This window comes from Rosa chinensis, chromosome 3 (assembly GCF_002994745.2).
Source record: "Rosa chinensis cultivar Old Blush chromosome 3, RchiOBHm-V2, whole genome shotgun sequence".
Classification (NCBI taxonomy): domain Eukaryota; kingdom Viridiplantae; phylum Streptophyta; class Magnoliopsida; order Rosales; family Rosaceae; genus Rosa; species Rosa chinensis.
In genome coordinates this window covers 5,265,059-5,273,289 of record NC_037090.1, presented here as the reverse complement: position 1 = coordinate 5,273,289, position 8,231 = coordinate 5,265,059, and the positions used below count along the sequence as shown (strand labels likewise).

The 8,231-nt window shown below is 37.7% G+C and overlaps 1 pseudogene; it reads left to right on the top strand.

Moving 5' to 3' along the window:
* Positions 1–4,114: 4,114 nt before the first annotated feature.
* On the top strand, positions 4,115–8,021 carry LOC112192171 (annotated as a pseudogene).
* Positions 8,022–8,231: the final 210 nt, after the last annotated feature.

The window sequence follows — 8,231 nt, the reverse complement described above, 5'->3', positions numbered from 1 at the left end:
ATTTAAGCGAGTTAGGTACCTTAACGATCATCAATTTGGCTGAAAATTTGCAGAGATGATATATACAGTAGTACCTAAAAACTGAACGGTCGAGATGTGGATATGCGACCGAAAAGTGACCCAAAACTCGAACTTCACACATTAATTTCAAAGCGGAGCTCCGCTCTGGATAGGTTCTGTATATATATATACACACACACACACAACCTTGCTCAGGTGCGTAGTGGCTGAGCCACAATTTGATCTCAAGTGGGGCACTCGGATATTTTGAAAAAAAAAAAAAACATTTGAAACATAAATTATATACCAAAATTTTAATAAACATTAAAATATTAGAATAAGATTCTAGAAAAATTATTTTTTTTAAATTACATATTTTATTAATCAAATCTTTTTAAATTTTAGAAAACTTTTCATGATGGGATATAAATTATCTTTGACTTTTAAAATTAAAAAGAAGTATAGCGTTACGTACAAACAAATAAAAATTATGAAATAATAAACAAAAATGTTCCAGACCAAAAAAAAAAAAAGCACTCAAAACAATCAATGTTGACAATAGGATTCAAACTTGGGACCAACCATATAAATAATCAAGTCTAACCACTGCGCCAGATAGGCTGGTAGTAACATAACAAAACTCTTACCTACTTATAGGATTGTTAAGTGCTGAAATTTTAAAAAAATATATGAAAAACCTAGTGGGGCACGGGACCCACTAGGCCTTAACGTGGCTCCGCACCTAAGTAAAACGTACGGATTTCCCATTTTTTACCCATTTTTGAATCATATTTTCACATCTTAACCATTCAGTTTTTAGATCCTAATGTGTAGATCATCTCTACAAAATTTCAGCCAATTTGATGATCGTTAAGGCATCCAAAACTGCAATTTACACGAACAAACCAAATCTGTCGAACCGGAACCGTTCGTGTTTATAATGGTAAATTGCAGTTTTGGATGACTTAACGATCATCAAATTGGCTGAAATTTTGCATAAGTGATCTAAACGTTAGGATCTAAAAACTGAACGGTTAAGATGTGAAAATATGATCGGAAAGTGGGGAAAAACTGGAAATCCGCACCTTTTGCTTAGGTGTGGATATCCGCAGCCAAGAAAGGTTGTGTGTGTGTGTGTGTGTGTGTGTATATATATATATATCATTTTTTTCAACTTTAGGGTTTGGGGTCCGAAATCATAATATTTCTCCCATTTGTCATTTTTGTACTAATTCTCCAGAAACTGTTGACCATCTTTTTATGTAGTGTCATTTCTCTCAGTAGGTTTGGACTTTGGCTTATTCTTCTAATCCTCGTCAATGGAATGACTCTTTTATTTATTCTTCTAATCCTCGTCAATGGAATGACTCTTTTATTTCTTGGTTTGATCATATTAATAATGCAGGTTCATCTTCTGATTCTCTTGCTCAAGTGCTTCTTATCTCTTGGTCCATTTGGCTTTCTAGGAATCAGTTAATCTTTCATCAGCACTTAGTTCCTTCCCCTAATAAAACCTTATTTGTGGTTGTTATGATGGGAACTAATTATTGTCAGGCTAACCCTAAGAATAGTCAACCTAAGTTGTCAAAATATTTTCAGGTGAAATGGTAACCTCCTAATTCAATGCAAGTGAAATTAAATTTTGATGGTTCTGTTAGGAATGGTTCAGCTACTATTGGTTTTGTTATTCAAAATTCTGATGGAAATCCTTTGGTTTCATCTAACAGAAGATTAGGTCATTCTAGTGTTCTCATTGCAGAGGTAACTGCTCTCATAGATGGTTTACATACTGCCTTACTTCATCATTATCCTGATATCTCTGTTGAGGGGGATTCGAAGTTCCTGATCGACTACATTCAAGGCAAAACTGTTGTTCCTTGGAGAATTAAAGTCCTGGTTCAAGATATTAAGCATCTAGTCCAGCAGTTTAATTCAATTTTGTTCCGGCATATATACTGAGAAGCCAACTTGTTGCTGATCATCTACCATCCTTAGCTCATCAATTTCAGAATCCATCTGTTTGGTTCTTTTGCCTTCCCCTTTATGTGTCCCCAGCGTTTCATTTGGATCACCTAGAATGAGGAGTTAGTCGTGGTTTGGTGTTTTAGTTTTTCTGTTGTGTTTTTGTGTCATAAAAAAAAAAAAAACAACTGCGGGCCAAATCTATGACATGGATGCGACCACTGAGTGACATATTATTGCATACAAGCTAGACTAAAGACGTACTAGCTCCCATCATAGCATAGGGCTGGCACATAACATTTTGTTATCATTGAGATCCTTGAGGCGGCAAAAAATGCTACGGTAAAATTCAATTTATGCTGCAACCTAGATTAACCAAGCCGGCCTCTTGCTGCTATATAAAGGCAGCCTAGCTTACAGCCCCAAATAATTCATACTGTTGTCTGAAATTCCAAAACAAAGGGACCCCAGAAATTTTGGGTACTTATGGGATACGTGCATGGGCTGAGGTACGGTCTCTTTGGGAATGGTATCGAGTTAGAGAGTCTCATAACGGACGGACGGTCTTCTCGACGATGTATTGATATTTATAATGACTTTTAATTTGCTATTAAAGTCATGAAGCTAACAGTAGTACGCACTTTCATATTTGAAGATAAAGTTTCAATAAAATCCCCACGTCTCATCAAATTCATCAGGAAAAAAAAAAGTATATTTGAAAATAAGGACTAGTTTGATTCTTAGTTGAAGCTCTAACTTTTACACTAGAAAAAAATGAAGTGGTACAAATATTAGATTTGAGATCTTAGATCACCATATCTCTACCACTGTAAAGTGAGACCCTCTTTTAGTCTTTTTTATCTCAAAAAAAAAAAAATTAGTTTAAAATCATCAAATAATACAACAAAGCAAACATACAAAAAACATAGCAAGTCTAAAAAAAACTACACACTTCTACAATAATCACAGTTGCTCATTCATCACATAGTAGATACAGTTTTGTCAAGGTGGTAGCAGTTACCCGTATGTTTCAGCCCTACAATACAACCTCAAACTTTCAAAGCATAATTGCTAAACACATCAAGTAGCTCAGAAACTGATGCAAATATATATCTTAATAGTTCATAAAGAATTTTTTTTCTCACCACGCGCAAAGCGCGAGACATGATGCTAGTATGACACTATTCGTATGATGGACTGTTTTAATTTAAATTTTCAATTTTTTTGCAAAGAAGAAATTAATAATCAGTATTAATTAAGCCAATAAGGCTTATAGTTAAATTTTCAAAAACCCACAATTTACCCTTCTTTGATAATAGTTTAAAAATTTATAATTTAACACATGAAGGATAAAATAGTAAATATAATAGCAAATTGAATTGAAGAAATTACAAAAAAAAAAAAAGATCTTAGACGTTTTGTTGTTTTGTTAACTGCAATAGCGGTTTTTTTTTTGGAGTTGGCAGTGTAAATAAAAAAATTACTTATTAAACAAAAAGTTAACTTTTTTTTTTTTTAAGAAAGAAAAAGTTATTCATAATTTCCTAAAAAATAAACATTTTTTTTAGAGAAATTACTAAAACAAACTCTTTTTTTATAAATAAAATATTATAGACACAAAATGTATATAGGCTATAATAGTAACTTGATAAGTATAAAAAACAGAAAATGAAAAGAAAAAATAAAAAAAACACAACGTGAGAGGCTGGGAGCAGTTCTTTCCCAACTGCATTAGAACTGCAATTGCAATTTGAAAAGAGTATTCTTATTTGAAAAAAAAAATCAGAATAATATTACATAAATATATAACAAAAAGTAAAAGCAAATTGACACACGCGTTAGCGTGTGTTAAGAGGCTAGTAATAATAATAATAATAATAATAAATTATGTGGCAGGTTTCGAATGAACACCGGCCCATCCAAGTTTAATTCTATATAGCAATATAATCCCTCTAGGGTTTGAGTCGGCATGTCCTCTACACCTGCGAGGAAATGCTGACATGTCATATTCCCATAGGCTCATTGACGTGTCAAATTGGATGTTTCAATGACGTGGCGCAGTCCAATTGGATGGATCACTGTCTGCAAAAGATTTTTATAAAGCCACCAGCATTTTTTTTTTTTGAAGGGTACCATCAATTAACAAGGCACATGGCACAGCCCAATACAGACGAAGTCTGCAAAGCCTGATTCACATGGTCGTTGCCAAAACAAGCGATCGAGATTAGAGAAATCAAAAGAAAAGAAAGAACATCCGAAGACAGAAAGCAAAAAAAAAATAATAAGAAAAAAATGGAGGCCAAGAATTTCATAAAAATCGGAAAAAATGGAGGTGAAGAAGACCAAAGCGCGCGGTGTCATCGATATTTCTGCTCGTCTTTGTTTCAGGTATTACTAAATTAAGTTCAAATTTGCTGAAATTTAATCTTTTACATATCAATTTCATGTTAAGTAAACTGAAGGTTTTATTTTTTTGGCTAGACTTCTTGTGTGGGATGGCATTAGCTGCAAAGGGTTCATCTAATCCTTGGCCAGTGATCGGAATCAGCCTCGGAACCACCTATTCATGTGTGGGTGTGTACATAAACGGCCAAGGCGATAGAATCACACCCTCTTGGGTTGCATTCACTGACACCGAGCTTCTAGTGGGAGATGCAGAAAGAATAAAGCGCATATTAACCCAGAACGTACCCTTTTTGATATCCAGCGGCTCATAGGGAGAGAGTAAGCTAATTTTTCTTCATCATATTGGATGTGTTTTTGTATATATTTATGGGAAAAATTCACCAACGGTGTCTGGACACTTAAGGGACTTTCAGAATGATACCTGAACTTACAAAGTTATCAATGTGATACCTGAACTCATTTTTTCGTATCAATGTCGTACCTATGACCAATTTCCGTAACGGCTCCGTGACGGAAATTGGCTGAGCCGTTACGGAAATTGGCCGTAGGTATCACATTGATACCAAAAAATGAGTCCAGGTATCACATTGATAACTTTGTAAGTTCAGGTATCATTCTGAAAGTCCCTTAAGTGTCCAGACACCATTGGTGAATTTTTTCCAATTTTGCACGTGAGTCACTTAATGAAGACAAAATGATCGATTTACCCTCAAATTCTTTCTTTCTTTTCTTTTATTTTTTTCTTTATTCTTCTTTCTTTCTTTCTTTCTTTCTTTCTTTCTTCTTCTTCTTTTCTGGTTTCTTCTTCCCCTGATTTGAATCATCAAGATTCAAATCATCTTGCTTGTCCGATTCCCACCGCCGCTGCGTCTCAATCCACCTTCATGCACCACCGATGTTTCTGGTTCCCCCAACTTCAAATCCTATAGCAAATTGAAATTGTGCATTGAGGCTTCACCGCACATTCCGAGTTCATCCCCGCCGCCGTCGCCAATGACTTGACCACAACAACCTCCACCACCGCACAACAACGTCATCCTCCGCTACTTCTCGATTGGGTTTGGGGATAAGGACTGCTTCTTCCTCCACCGCTAGCAAAATCGTGGAGGCTCAAGGCCACATTCTAAGGGCCACCGGCCGGAAGGATAGCCACAGCAAGGTTTGCACCACCAAAGGCCCCAGGGATCGCAGTATCAGGCTCGTCGCCCACACCGCCATTCAATTCTACGACATGTAGGACCGACTTGGATACGACCAGCCTAGCAAGGTCGTCGATTAGCCGCGCAGGACACGCAGAACGTGAGCCCTAATTTCTCGATGGTGGAGGCTCCGAGTCCTTTGTTTACTAATCGGCGAGGCACAATGGTGGGTAGCAGCGGAGTGGCGAAGCTGGTGAATAAGAACAGCTCGAATTTTCTGCAGGTGAGGATGGTGTTGAGGCCGAAGTTGTTAATCTTTGTCTGCCTAAAATTGCCTCTGATCGAAGTTGTGCTAGAGGCTGAAGTTGTCGGCTAAACCGATGAAGTTGCAGGTGAGGATGGTGTGAAGGTGGTGTTGCATGTCGGGAAGAAGGAGAGGATGGAGGGGTGTGATTGGAGCTGTGATTTGAGAGTGCAGGGCTGGTGGGGTCTGAGTTTCTGATCAATGGTGTATAAAAGGGGGTCAGAGGAGAGAACGAGAGTGGTGGTGGTCAAGTCATTGGTGGCGGCGGCGGGGATGAACTCGGAGTGAACGGTGAACCCTCAATCCACAATTTCAATTTGCTATAGGATTTGAAGTTGGGGGAACCAGAAACATCTGTGGTGCATGAAGGTGGATTGAGACGCAGCGGCGGTGTTTGATCGGCGATCGGCGGTGGGAATCGGACGAGCAAGATGATTTGAATCTTGATGATTCAAATCAGGGGAAGAAGAAACCAGAAAAGAAGAAGAAGAAGAAGAAAGAAAGAAAGAAAGAAAGAAAGAAAGAAAGAAGAATAAAGAAAAAAAGAAAAGAAAAGAAAGAAAGAATTTGAGGGTAAATCGGTCATTTTGTCTTCATTAAGTGACTCACGTGCAAAATTGGGAAAAATTCACCAACGGTGTCTGGACACTTAGGGACTTTCAGAATGATACCTGAACTTACAAAGTTATCAATGTGATACCTGGACTCATTTTTTCGTATCAATGTGATACCTACGGCCAATTTCCGTCACGGAGCTGTTACGGAAATTGGTCATAGGTACGATGTTGATAAGAAAAAATGAGTCCAGGTATCACATTGATAACTTTGTAAGTTCAGGTATCATTCTGAAAGTCCCCTAAGTGTCCAGACACCGTTGGTGAATTTTTCCCTATATTTATACATGTCATCTTTACCATTTTTAGGGTTTAATGAATGGTTACAAATTTTACTCAATTGAAGACTTTATTTATCTCATAGAATACTCTTTTAGTTATTCATAAGTCATGAGTTGTGTAAAAGTACAAAAGCAAGACCGAAAAGTGCGTTGAAAATTGCATTTAGTTTGGATTGTAAACTGAAGTTGAATTTTTGCATGGTTTGGTTTTGTGGCAGATTTAATGATATGGAGGTTCAAAGGGAGATTAAGTTGTTGCCTTATAAGGTTGTGAACATAGATGGGAAGCCTTATATTCAGGTGAAGTTTAGAGGTGAAACCAAGGTGTTTAGCCCTGAGGAAATCAGTGCTATGATATTGACTAAGATGAAGGAAACAGCTGAGGCTAGCTTATTTGGGGAAGAAGATCAAAGACGCTCTCATAACTGTTCCAGGCGTAATGTCTGATTATTTCCGTCTCCTATATATTTACAAAATATGTAGTCATACTTTAGTGGTTTAATGAGTTTGTTTTGCTTCTTGGAGCTTATTTCAATGATTCACAAAGGCAGGCTACTAAGGATGCAGGCAAAATTGCCGGGCTCAATGTGGTTCAAGTAATTAATGAGCCCAAGGCCGCGGCCATTGCCTATGGTCTTGACAAGAATTAGGAGGAGAAGAACATATATATTGGCGGTGGTACATTTGATGTTAGCATCTTGACCATTGATGATGGTGTGATCGAGGTGATCTCTACGAGTGGAGACACTCATTTGGGAGGAGAGGATTTCAACCACAGAGTAATGGAGTATCTTATTAAGTTGATCAAGAAGCAGTACAACAGAGACATTAGCAAGGACAACAAGGCTATCTGGAAGCTTCACAAGGAATGCGAGAGGGCCAAGAGAGCCTTGTATTTCCCGCACCAGTTTTCTGTGGGGATTGAGTCTCCTTTCGATGGTATAGATTTCTCGGAATCCTTGACAAGGGAGAGGTTTGAGGAATTGAACATGGACTTGTTCAACAAGACCATGAGGATAGTGGAAAAGACTCTGCAAGATACAGGATTGAAGAAAAAGGATATTCATGAGATTGTGCTTGTTGGAGGGAGCACTAAAATTCCGAAGGTGAAGCAGTTGTTGATGGACTTGTTTAATGGGAAGGAACCAATGAAGGGACTTAATCCTGATGAGGTTGCGGCCTATGGTGCTTCAATTCATGGTGGAGTCCTCAGCGGAGAAGCTGATTATGATACTCATGTATACTGCGATTGTCATAAATACTTAAAAACTGTAGTTAGTTGAATAACTTGAAGAAGAACTTAAAACTTCTCTTGTCCCAGTTCTTGGTGTTCTCTGAGCTATCCTCTGTACGGGGTGGTGGAATTACCAATAGGTAGTGAACCTGGTGATTTTCTTTAGGCTTTAGGGTTTGAATGCGACAGATCAGAACCAATTGCGTATGCCACAAGGTTTTGATTGCAAGGTTGTGGGAATACGTATGCCACGAGCATAGCGCAGTTTAGCACCACCATAACTATAAACTA